The sequence below is a fragment of the Chrysochloris asiatica genome, unplaced genomic scaffold, assembly GCF_000296735.1.
Source record: "Chrysochloris asiatica unplaced genomic scaffold, ChrAsi1.0 scaffold00015, whole genome shotgun sequence".
Lineage (NCBI taxonomy): Eukaryota > Metazoa > Chordata > Mammalia > Afrosoricida > Chrysochloridae > Chrysochloris > Chrysochloris asiatica.
Window position 1 is genome coordinate 16,534,020 of NW_006408533.1, and position 13,596 is coordinate 16,547,615.

Here is a 13,596-nt window from a genome sequence, read left to right on the forward strand (position 1 = left end):
TTGCATTCTGTTGAACACAAGGGCTCCGTAAACTGGAGTCCAGTCCACAGCAGCTGACAGTCACAAAGTTGTTTTAAAGAATCAATGAGATAGTAAATTGCTGTAAGTATAGATTGTAGTGAAGGACAGAATTCATTTTGTTACCTTGTTTAGGCATCGTGGAAATAAAACATGACTTCAGTCACATTTCTGCTATGCTGGTGGTGGTATGCTGTGGAGTTGGTTCTGATTCATAGTGACCCTGTAACGTAACCATAATGTTTCTGAGACAGTAAATCTTTACAGGAGCAGAAAACCCTTCTTTCTCCCATGGAGCAGCTGGGACACTCACACTGCTGACAGTGCAGATAGCAGCCCACTTATAACGCACTACGCTACCAGGGCGCCTCCGTTTCTGCTTTGTTGTTATGTGCCGTGGAGTCGGTTCCGACTCATAGCGACCCTGTACAGGGTTTCCGAGGCCCGTTTCTGCTTTAACAGCTGTTAAATAATTTGAACACATACTTTTGAGTTTCTGTTTTTTCCTCTGTTTAATAAGAGAATTCGATGAGGAGATCTTTGAGAAAAGATCTGATTCCCAATAAATAGCACATTCAAAAATACATGGCCCCTAAATCGTTCCCAGAGGTAGGCATATCTTTCCTAGCTTATAAACCAACCAAATAGCAGTTGTGGAGTCAACTCTGACTCATGGCAACCCCATGTGTGTCCGAATAGAACTGTGAGCCATTCCATGTTCAGTGGCTGAATGTTTGGAAATAGATTGCCAGGACTTTTTTCCGAGGTACCTCTGTGTAGACGCAAACCTTTTTGAGTACTCATTAACCATTTGTACTACCCAGGAATTCCACCTAATATATAAACAGATGTGGTGGTAAGGGTGGAGAAAAATCAAATGTGAAATTAAATTTTTTTAAAGTTGCTTCACTGCACATGATTGTTATTAGTGTTTTTAAGTGTCATTCTGTGCTTTCCAACTCGTAGCAACCCTGTATAGGGTTTCTGAGGAGCAGCTAGTGAGTTTGAACTGTTGACCTTGTGGTTCAAACCGAATCTGCAGTCCACTGTTTATCCTACAGCACCACACCAGGACTCCCTACATATGGTGGTTGTTAAAAAATGCAGTATGAATTGAAATGTCATCTTCATGTATTCTTTGATTTAATTTTTTTCTTACTCACTTATTTAATCTGAGGTCACTCCCTGTACAAATAAAATAAGGAAGAGAAATAGTAAACACAGACCTACCCACAGTGAATTTTTAACCTGAATTAACAATATAATAGTCTTCCATTTGTCCCTTCACACAGTTCGGTAGACTTGTACCTAAAGACCAAGCATTGTCACATCAATGGGCATGCTCCCTGCTTAGGTTATCCCACTGAGAGGAAAAAAGGAAAGGAAGGTGGAAGCCACAGGCAAGTCACACACTCACAAAACAAGTCCTCTTTCCTGTTAACACTCTCACAGCAATAGAGGGGCCCTGGTGGTCGGTTAAGCATTGGGCTGCTAACCACAAGGTCAATGACTCAAACCTACCAGTCACTCCACGGGAGAAAGATGAGGCTGTCTGCTCCCATAGACATTCACTGCCTCAATGATGCAGAACTGCTTTGGGAAGTTTGTTGATGCAAATACATGGCTACTGCTTCTTTCTATTCACAACTCAGAGGAAACCACTGCAGGCAATTTCAGGCAATTCTATTTTTGCTATCCTGCAGTGGTAGATTGGCTTGTAACCTTAAACAGAATCAGAATCAATCAACTGCAGTCAAATGATTTGCTAGAAGGGGGAACTTCCAGCTAGATGGCAGAATGGGCAGACACTGCACAGAGCCTCTACAACAGCCAGCCTGCCACCCACTTCACGAGAGAAAAATGAGGCTTTCTGCTCCCCCAAAGATTAAAAGCCACGGCCCAGAGTGAGCTACGGCCCCAGGTAGATACAACCTGGAGAAACCCCTATATCCAAGCAACAGAAGAATACAGAAGTATATTCAAAACTTTACACCTCAAAATAGAGACTCCATCTTAGTAAAGGGTTGGGAAGGGTGTGTGCCACTGTTACTTTGAAATTGCATTTATATAATTATTTAAACAAAGAAACCATTTATGATGGTTTGGGGGGCAGTGGTGGGTAGGAAAAATTACTCATGTGCTAGAGGGCAGACATATGTTGATATAGATGACAGGGCAGACAATATACAACAAGAGGGAGGTTAGTAGAGGAAAGATGAAGGTAGTGGGAGACACAGGGAAGAATATAATAGTTAAGTGAATAAAGGCAAATGCTGTTAACTCTTGATACATGGAGAGGCTTGTAACCATGTAATGAAGCAAAGTATATGATTTGTTGAATGCGAAACTGATGATCTGCTCCGTAAACCTTCACCCAATTCACAATAAAAGTTTATATATATATCTCATATATATATATATATATATATATGAGAGTGTTGCTCAATGGCTTTATCTGGCTCCCTCTCACTTGTTTTTTCACCACTGAAAATAAAAGATCAGATATTTACCACGCATGCTCTGTAATGAGCAGTTGACAGTGGACAGGACAAGTGTCCGGTGCGTCAGTGTTCCCAGAGCCCTGTAACTGCAAGAGAGCCACAAAGGCCAGGAGACGCCAGCCAACCACTGTGATCTGGTGTCACTGTGCTATTGACAATGAAACAAGCTTGCTTGAAGGGAACCAGGGAAGCCCTGTGACAAGCGGAAGAGCAGAGAGTCACTGCTGTCCAAACATTTCCTGTTCTTCTGCCTCCAGCTTCCTTCTCAGGAAAACACCTTTCTTAGACTGAGGACTAGAAAACCTGGGCTGTTTCCAAAGGGAAGTGCTTCCTTTGGCAGATTTCTTCCTTGGTTGTGATTTTAAAAGCAACTCAAGGACAATTTAAAACACATTTGTCAGGACACTTTGTTGTACTGACAAAAATACAAGAAAGAAAGAAAATCATTAGCTTCTCAGAATTTACCGTCTATGTTATTTCTGTAGCTTTGATGCTGTTAAAAATTCACTTCTCCTTGTAGCTGCCGCCTCTAGTTTTCTTCATTCTTTTTTTTTGTCACTTCACATCACATATTTACAATTGTCTTCAATAGTCAAGGAAACACCTCATGCATACCTTATTTTAGGACAATGGCTTCAATTGCCTGCTCAGACCCAACAGTGAACTTCACTTCGGCCACCTCTAATGAAGACAGGCAGGGACAAAGACCCAGCAGATGGTCTATTCTCTGGTGATTCATTTACTGCATGGTGGTGGCTAAGAACCCACTGTTCAAGTCTGCCAAGTTACAGGGCTATTTACTGAAACCTAGTTTCCACATCTGGAACATAGAAATAATAATAATAGCCCTATTTGGCAAATAAATGTTATTGTTATGTGCTGTTGTGTCAATTCTGACTCATAGAAACTCTTTATAAGAGTTTCCAAGGCTGTGTATCTTTGCGGGAGCAGAAAGCCTCATCTTTCTCCTGCCGAGTGCCTGGTGGGCTCAAACAGCCAACACTGTGATTCCCAGTCCAGTGTTTATCATATGGAGTTGCCACAATCTCCATTTGGCAAAATTTTTTGCTCAAAAAGTAATAGTTACATGTATGAGAATTCAGCACTGAAAATTTCAGTATGAGAATTTCACCGCAGGAGAAAGATGAGGCTTTCTGCTCCGTAAACATTTACAGCCTTGGAAACCCTGTACAGTGTCGCTATGAGTCAGAACTGACTCCACGGCACATCACGACCACCACCACCATTCATATAATTATTTAACTAATGGCTAAGCCTTTTACTACTATACTCCATGCACTAAATTGCATAGACTACTGGCTCATCATCCTAACTGTAGCACTTTGCACATTGCTACACAGATGGTGCTCAGTATGTTGTTGTTGTTGTTAAGTGCCGTTGAGTCAGTTCCGACCCATAGCGACCCTGTACAGAGTTCCCGAGGGTGTAAATCTTTACGCGAGTAGAAAGACTCATCTTTCTCCCGCGGTGCTCAGTATACTTACAGATAAATGTCCAGGGCCTGGGACATGACTAGGACCTGGTACATTGGTGGTGTCTGAACTAAAGCATGATGTGAAAAGGAGCTACTTTGTCCACTGTCCTGCTCCTTGTCAGCTCCTGCCCACCCCCGTCCTACCACCATTTGTGTCTGTAGCTATAAATTCCTGCTTTCTCCACACCCCCAACTATTCACCCACCCACCCACCACATGCTCAACTCATCCAGCTTATGTTCAGTCCCCAGAAGAATGAAAACTTTCACAGTTAACCGGTAGGTGATAGGCTTTCTGCTCACCATGAAGCACAAGAAATCTTTGTTATCTGAATGATCTAAAGGGCCTCTTAGGACAGAAAAAGGGCTAGACATCACTAGCCACCTGCCACTGTCTTCAGCAAGAAGTTCCTTGCCCTGTGTCACACAGCGTATGTCACCACAAGTTTCTCCTGAAGAACTTGGGTCTTCTCTCTCCTCTTAACATATTGTGATTTAAAGAATCCCACTGGTATCAAGTCTATTCTGACTCATAGAGACCCGATAGAACAGAGTAGAACTGACCTTTAGGGTTTCCAAAGCTGCCATCTTTATGGAGGAATCTTGATGCGGCACTGTAGGATGAGCACTGGGCCACAAGGTTGGTTTGAACCACAATGTCAGTGGTTCAAACTCAGCAGCCACTCCTCGGAAACCCTATACAGGGTCACTGCATGTCAGAATGGACTCTAGGGCACTTAGCAAAAACAAAACCAGTCTTTATTGAAGCATATTTTTCTCCCATGTTGCTTCTGGTAGGCTCCAACCACTGACCTTTCAGTTAGCAGCCAAGTGCTTAACCATTGTGCCACTAGGGCTTCTTACCTTGTGATTCCTGGTGTTTAAGTCTATGCTCTCCACAGAGTATGAGTTTAGGGATGAAACCATTTTGTCTACAAGTTTAATATGCCCAGCATCTAGCAGTTTCAACCACTTAGCAGACACACCATGCAGAAAGCAGGGAATCGGTATGATGATGGAGTGTAGCATCAAAGCCATGCCCTGTATGTCCACTTTGCCCTCCATTAACACAGGACTCTTGGTGTGGCGCTGTAGGATAAGTACTTGACCACACAGTGGGTTTGAACTGCAAGGTCATGCAGGGACTCAACAACACTTCACAACAACTCAGATCATGAAAATTTCATTTATTTATTTATTTTAGAATAAGCATTTGCTGGATGGGAGGCAGGAGGATTTATTTGTCTTTCCAGGCCTTGATTTTCCTCAGGGAGAACTCCGGCTCCTTGGCCTCTAGCTTGGTCTGGCCCACTGGCCTGGTCATGAAACAATACATGTGCAAAGCTGTAGATTTTTCTATTCTTCTTCCTTTCATCATTTCTTTCCTGAATTTTCTTTTATTGCTTTTCTGTTTAACATCTCTTCCTCTTCAGCTGTCAATTTGGCTCCCTTCTTGCGGCCCAGGGACAGTGCATAGTGGGATGCATAGCACTTCCGCTACAGTGTGCTGTCAACAGCAAGATGGATGCAGTTCTTTACCAGGGTCTCGGTGCACATCACATCATAATTGGATGCATTGTAGACAACATTGATGAGCCTCGTTTCGTGGGTACAAAACTCAGAGAAAGCATCCCGAGAAGTTCCCCACATCCAACCTTAAGGCCCAATACTTCTTGTTGCCTCTTCTGACACAAACTGTGTGTGAGCGTGGGACGGTCTCAGTGCTGGCAGCCAGAAGTCCCACTCATACTTCTGCTTCCTGTGGTTGAGTCTTCTCTTGCTCCTGGTCTTGCAGCATCTGTGCCAGTTGTCCCAGGAGATACCTGTACGTGAGGGCAGGGCAGATGCTTGAGCTATTGGCACTCGTAGCTGGAGCCTTGCCTGCTTCAGAACTCTCATGTCAGATGGGTTGCAACTAAAATTTAATTTTTTATTAGAGAAATTGCAATCCAGTTGGTCAGAAGAACAAGAAAGATGAGTGCACAGCATCAGAGAAAACAATGAAGTTATACGCATGGAAGTTCAATATAGTGATTTTTACAAAGCTACCAATTTATCATATGGAATTCCGTCAATAAACATTAAATTCTGACTGCATAATTTTGTTTGAGTTTGAATTGTCTTATGTTTGATGCAAAACCAAAATTGAAAGGTCATGAAAAAGAAAAACAAAATGTTGAGTAAGAAAAATAGTTAACAACTCTTTAAACGAACAATTCCAAAATGTAATCCTTGGACCCTTGGGAGTTACCCAAGATCTTTTCAGGGAGTCCCGGAAATCAAAATTATTTTCATAATGATACCAAGACAATACATGTGTTTTTCACCTTCATGCTTCACAAATGCACAGTGAACCTTTCCAGAGGTTATATGCCAGGTGATATTGCAGCAGACAGAATGCAGAAATACATATACCAATCCCAAACGTTTAAAAAATTTGAAAGAATGTAAAATACTATACCACTTTCTAATTTTTGGTTTTCAAAAATACTCGTAGTTATTGTTTTATAAAAATATGGTTTTTAAGTTTCCACATAATGAGTTTACTATTGCCATTTTTAGGGTGCCCTGGTGTGGTGCTGTGGGTTAATGCGCTGGACAGAAAAGTCTGTTTGAACCAAAATGTCGGCGGTTCCAGCTCACCAGTCGCTCCTCGGAAACACAACACAGGCTGCTATGGACCGACTCGATGGTACTTAGCAACAACAACAACAACAACAATTGTCATTTTTAAAAAATTAATGATGTTTTTAAATGTCTCAGTTTTCATTTCTAATGTGGTAAATATGAATAACTATAACTCTCATACACAAAAGCTCTTTGGGGTCCTAAATATTGTTTAAAAGTGTAAACAGAGACTGAGACCAGAAGGAACTACTGCTCTAGACTGGTGGTTGGTGTTTTTATTTGTTTACATTTTGTATATGTACAGTCCCCGTGAGACTGATTATATCAATCATGTTGTGTAAACAGTGTCAGTGTTCTTTGCCTGATCTTTCCGCATCTTTAACAAATGTTCAATGCTTTCCTAAATAGCGGCTCCCCTTTCTCTCCTCTCTCCTTGTAATCATTAATAAATTAAATTCTTTATACCTTTGCCTATTTTGGCTATTTCATGTAATATTGGTCCTTTTGTCCTGACTTACTTCACTTAGCCTCTAAATATCAGGACTTTGTTTCTTTTCATGGCTGAATAATATTTCATTGGATGCACCACATTGTGTTTATGTATTCATCTGTTGATGGGCATTTACGTTGTTTCTACTTTGTGACTCTTTGAATAATGCTGCAATGAGCATTGGTGTACAGATGACCCGGTCACTATTTCCAAATCCCTTGAGCATATAGATAGGAACACAATTGCTGTAGACCCATGATTTTTAACCATGAATGCTTGCTTTTGACTGAGCAAATCTAGCTTCTCAGGCATGGTCAGATCATGGCTTCTCCATGTGGTAAGTGATTTAAAAAAAATTTTTTTAAGGCAATGAAGCACTCAGCCCCAATTTCCTCACCTGTAAAAATAGAGGCCATAGTAAAAATAGAAAGATGAGATCTGAAAATAATTTTGACATTGTTAGCTGCAAGCAATCATGTGAAACTGATTCAATATAACAAATGAAAAGGAAATGAAGCAATGATTCAAACATTTTTAGGCTAGAAAACTGGCAGAATTGGTAGACGGATAATGCTTCTGATAGTTAACAGCCAGGTTGGGACTGGGGAGAAGCTGATGAATTTGGTGGAGGATGGCAGTGGACAGATAGTACCTACTTGACCTCGCCTCGATGGCTTGATAATCAGAACGCAACTAGAGGAAATTAAAAAAAAAAAAGTTTTGATAAAGGAAACAAGGGTAAATTGCTACAATTTGATGAACTTGACCTATACTCATGGATGTAGTAGCTCAAAATACCAATAGAGAGGGAAGAAGTGTTCACATCAAGTATCAAAGCTATCCCCTTGGTACACAGGGTAGATACGGATGGGCAACTTAGCCACTGTTGTTGTTGTTAAGTGCCGTCGAGTCAGTTCCGACTCATAGAGACTCTGTATAGGATTTCTGAGGAGCAGCTGGTGAACTTGAACTACCGACCTTGCAATTCTAAAATGAGGGGGTGATAAAGGCATGAAGTGACTGGCTTACAAGTTTTCAGGAGGAAGTTCAGTTCAAGAGTGTGCTGGGAAAGATAGGGTCCCCACTGAATAGTTTTCATCTTGTCTAGACAGTCTGGTGAAAAGAGATGGGGATAAGATTCTTATGATTCAATAGTAATTGTTATCATGACTAATTGTGACTGTTACAATTATAGAAAAGGTAGAATTTTTGTAACAATAATGGGGGAGTTGTTAATCTTACAGTCCAGAAACAGAGGACCCTAGGACCATCAAAGGAGAAGAGCACAAGCAGAATGCGGGACCTTATCCAGAGAAGCAGTGACACCAGAGATAGAGGTAGAGATGGGGATATGGAGAGAGGCAGCAGCTGAGGACTCTAGATTCATGGAAAGAGACCAATTAAGAGCTGGCAGCCAGAAGGCAGACTTGCAGAATGTGCCCTTTGGTGGTATAAATTATTATATATGCCTGATTGTTTAAGATAAATAAATAAAGAGCTAAAATGAATAGCTAGAAATACTGTTAACTGATGGTACATTGAGGGGGTTATAATCATTGTAATGAAACCAAGTATGTGATTTGTTGAATGTAAAACTGATGATGTGCCCTGTAAACTTTTACTCAATTCACAATAAAAACTTTAAAAAAAAAAAAACCTGCAGTGGAGGTTAGTGGTCAGAATTAGTGATGTGGATTGAAGGGTGAGCCCTCCCTCTCTAGAAACAGGTGGCACCTCGAGACTGGAAAAACCAACCAAATAAGTGAACATGGAGCAAGAAGCTGTTCAAGGCAGAATCTCGGATGCAAGGGTTGTGGGCAAAGTGTGTTTTGGAGCTCAAGAATAACTTAGAGATATTGGAAAGACTCACTCAGACAAACAGAAAAAGAACTAACAGGATGCAACTCCCTGAAAAGGTTCTTGGCATGACCTAACCAATGGATGGGGTGATAGGAAGATGTGATGGGTCAAGGATACCAAAACTGCAGAGGCACAAAGAGGAAATTCAGAGGAGCTAATGGATTTGAAAAGACAAGGTCATTGTTAGCACCAAAAGAGAATTTTTAATCTAGTAATGGAGTCAAAACAGCACATAAGGCTACATGAAAAAAATAAAAGGATGGGAAAATGAAAGGGAACAAGTTCTGTCCAAGTTGTTCTTTAAATCAGGACTGCCAGCGTTCAGCAATGATGGAAATATCTAAGGGCCGAGGAAGCTGTTGGTGCTAAAGTAAAAGAGCACAGTGGTGGATAAAAGGACTCAGTTTTGTAGAGAAAAAGTAACTCCTCATCCACCAAAATGTCCCCAAGGGATCCTGTAGTTCAGAGGTCAAAAAACAGGGTAATGAGGTAAACATTAAAAGGTCTGTTCTGATCAGATATTGTTTAAAAGGGAATCTTTAGATTTCAAAAATGTTTCCTTACTATGAAGTACAAATGATAAAAATCTAGCCATCAGATTTCCGTGTAGAAAAAGGAATTGCTATGACAACCACAACTCAGCCTCCACATAAAATATAAATAGGAATCAGGATGAGAACATTATAGAGAAATGTGACATTTTCGGATGTGGAAACCATTTTCAACTACTGTTTAATGTGTTGTTCATTTGAGTTTGATATGAGAAAATGAAAATATTCTTCCACTTCAATAGTTTATTTGTATTATAAGTTAAAATGAGTAAAGCATCATTTAAAGAAATGAAACAGGAAACCAATGGCCATGTAATGATCTACTCTGTTAAGATGCCTTGTATCCTTCACTGTTAACTTCTAATATTTAAAAATACCACACCAACCTTTAACAGTATAGTTGTTACATGCCATCAAGTCAATTCCGACTGATGTTGTTGTTGTTGTTAGATGCCATCCACTCAGTAGACCCATAGCGACCTTATGCACAGCAGAACAAAACACTGCCCGATCCTGGGCCAACCTCACCACACTTAAGTCCATCAATGCTGCCACTTGGCTAATCCATCTGGTTGGGGGTCTTCCTCTTTTTCTCTGACCCTCCACCTTACCAAACATGATATCCTTCTCCAGTGACTGGTCCCTCCTGACAATATGTCTGAAGTATGAGAGACGAAGTTTGGCCATCTTGGCCTCCAAGGGGCACTCTGGCTGCACTTCTTCCAAAACGGATCTGGGTATTCTAGAACACTTATTGTGCTCACAAGGATCCTGTACATAGACTAAAAGGCAGTCATTAGAATACCTAGTGTCTTGCAGTATTTTCATAGTTTGTCATGATCTCCACAGTTGGAAGCTTTTGCATAGTCAATGAAGCACAAGTAAACATCTTTCTGGTATTCTATGCTTTCAGCCAGAATTATTGTGCTCACAAGGATCCTGTACATAGACTAAGAAGCAGTCATTAGAAGAGAGCAAGGGGATACTAAATGCTTTAAAATCAGGAGAGGTGTGCACCAGAGTTGTATTCTTTCCCCATACTTATTCAATCTGTATGCTGAGCATATAATCCAAGAAACTCGATTATATGAAAAAGAACATGGCATCAGGATTGGAGGACAACTCATTAGCAACCTGCAATATGCAGATGGTACAACCTTGCTTGCTGGTAGCATAAAGGACTTAAAACACAGGGAGAGGTGGAGGAATGCAACAGTAAAGTACAGGGTAGGGGGCAGACATAACATAATGGGTGTTGGGGAGGGAAATACACAAGAAGAGGGAGGAGTGGACGAATAAGGTAGATAGAGGAACACTGAGACAGGTTTGCATGGACTAAATGGGACAGAGGTAAATAGTGATGCACGCTCAACCTTGGAACAACATAGTTCTGTGATACATGGATCGAGGCATAGTATGAAAGGGGAAATAATACTAAGATGCTTGACTGTCTTATGAATATTGGTTTCCCTTGCCTACTACTATAAAATAGACACTTGAGTGGGATAGAAAGGAATGTCAGGAAACATGATTACAGAAAACTTATAAGCCTATAACTGATTGGAATACCTAAAAAGGGTTCTACAACTTGCCCAGTGAAATAGGTCTCTTGCAGAGCCTTTGAAGTGCACAGGACCTTAGGTGAAATTCTGAGCCCTATCCAGAACCTTCTGAGGTGCGACATTCTCACAAGAAAGGACAAGCAGACCAGCCTGGAACAGCAAGAGTGACAAAAGATGCATCTTCAAAGAAAGATCGGCAGGAAAAACCCAAAACAAAAATGGCAATATGATTGGCTACTACAAGAATAAGCAAGCTGTTTGCTGGGAAGCCATCAAGGAAAGCAATTAAGTTCCTTTAGAAAAACTCCCCTCTAAGACTGAAACTCAAAGGGAACACATGAACAGGCTTGTAAATTTGTTGACGACCACATTGGTCTACTGGTGAGTGAAAGAAGGGGAAAGGCAGCAATGAAGAAATGGGCTGGGTTCAACCACGTTCCATAAGACTCCCATTGACCTGGAGATGAGAGAGAGAAGAGGAAGAGCTGATTGGTCCAAAGTGTGGTGAGACCTGGGACACCTTATCCCATGGACAAGGACATAGCCACAGAGGGCGAGAGCTGAGAGTGAAGCATCTAGCTGATATGAAGTGAGAGGAGGCGCACAAGAACACCCAAACTTGCATATAGTACCCATTTGACCTAGCCTCGATGGCTTGATAATCAGAACTCGACTAGAGGAAGACTGAAAAAAAATTTTTTGACAAAGGAAACAAGGGTTAATTGCTACAATTTGATGGACTTGACCTATACTCATGATGGAGGTAATAGCTCAAAATACCAACAGAAATGGAAGGAGTCTTCACATCAAGTATCAGTGCTATCTCTTCAGTATACAGGGTAGATAGGGACAGGCAACTTAGACATTGGCTACCTAAAATGAAGGGGTGATAAAGGCACGAAGTGACTGGCTTACAAGTCTTCAAGAGGGAGTTTAGTTTAAGAGTGTGTGGGGGGAAATAAAGTCCCCACTGAATAGTTTTCATCTTGTCTAGATGGTCTGGTGAAAAGAGATGGGGAGAAGATTCTTATGATTCAATATTGAGTAATTGTTATCATGACTAATTGCTACTGTCACAATTGTAAAGGTAGAAGTTTTGAAACAAAAATGTTGGAGAAGTTAGTCTTACAGTCCAGAAACAGAAGACCCTAGGACTATCAAGGGAAAAGGGCACAAGTGGAATGTGAGACCTTATCCAGAGAAGCAGTGACACCAGAGTTGGAGGCAGAGATGGGGACATGGAGAGAGGGAGTAGCTGAGGACTCTAGATTCATGGAAAGAGAGGGATTGAGAGCTGGCAGCCAGGAGGCAGACTTGCAGAATGTGCCCTTTGGTGGTTTAAATTATTATATATGCCTGAGTGTTTTTTTAAAAAATAGAGCTAAAAAATCAATAGAGAGAAATACTGTTAACTGATGGTACATAGAGGGTATTATAGCCATTGTAATGGGGAAAAAAAAAAGTGTATGATTTGTTGAATGCAGAACTAATGATCTGGCCTGTAAACTTTCTCTCAATTTACAATAAAAACTTTTTTTAAAAAACGCTTGCTGGTGAAGATCAAAGACTACAGCCTTCAGTGTGGATTGCACCTCAATGTCAAAAAAACAAAAATCCTCACAACTGGGCCAATGATTAACATTATGATAAATGGAGAAAAGACTGACATTGTCAAAGACTTCATTTTGCTTGGATCTATAATCAACATTCATGAAAGCAGAAGTCTAGAAATCAAACAATGCATTATATTAGTCAAACCTGCTGCAAAAGCCTCTTAAACATGTTCAAGAGCAAAGATATCAGTTTGAGAACTAAAGTGCGCCAGATCCAAACCTTGGTATTTTCAATAGTGTTATATGCATGTGAATGGTGGACAATGAATAAGGAAGACTGTAGAAAAATTGATGCATTTGAGCTATGGTATTGGAGGAAAATAATAAAAGTACCATGAGCTGCCAGAAGAACAAACTAATCTGCGTTGGAAGAAGTACAACCAGAATGCTCCTTAGAAGCCAGGATAGTGAGACTTTGTCTATCGTACTTTAGGCATGTTATCTTGAGGGACCAGTCCCTAGAGAAGGACATCATGCTTGGTAAAATGGAGGGTCAGCGAAAAAGAGGAAGATCCTCAATGAGATGGATTGGAACAATAGGCTCAAGTGTAAAAACAATTGTAAGGATGGTGCAGGACCAGGCAGTGTTTCATTCTGTTGTGCAGAGGGTCTCTATGAGTCAGAACCAACTCTACAGCACCTAACAACAACAACAACCTAATGGCCAATTCTTTTCTCTTGGCTCTTTCTCTTTCATCTGGTCAAGACCCCATTTGAGCTTTGACCTAGTTGTTACTCTGTCTTCCATGCTCTATAACCCATGGTTCAGGACAACCCTGGTCTTCCCAAAACCCATCCTAGCTCCGAGAACCCCAATTTACTGAAACTTCAACCCAGTTCCTTGTCAGGTAAAGTAGATTAGACATGGATCTGTTCTAA

The 13,596-nt window shown here is 40.9% G+C and overlaps 1 pseudogene; it reads right to left on the reverse strand.

Annotated features, from left to right (window-relative positions):
- Positions 1-5,200: 5,200 nt before the first annotated feature.
- LOC102814131 lies at positions 5,201-5,912 on the reverse strand (annotated as a pseudogene).
- Between the last annotated feature and the right edge of the window lie 7,684 nt (positions 5,913-13,596).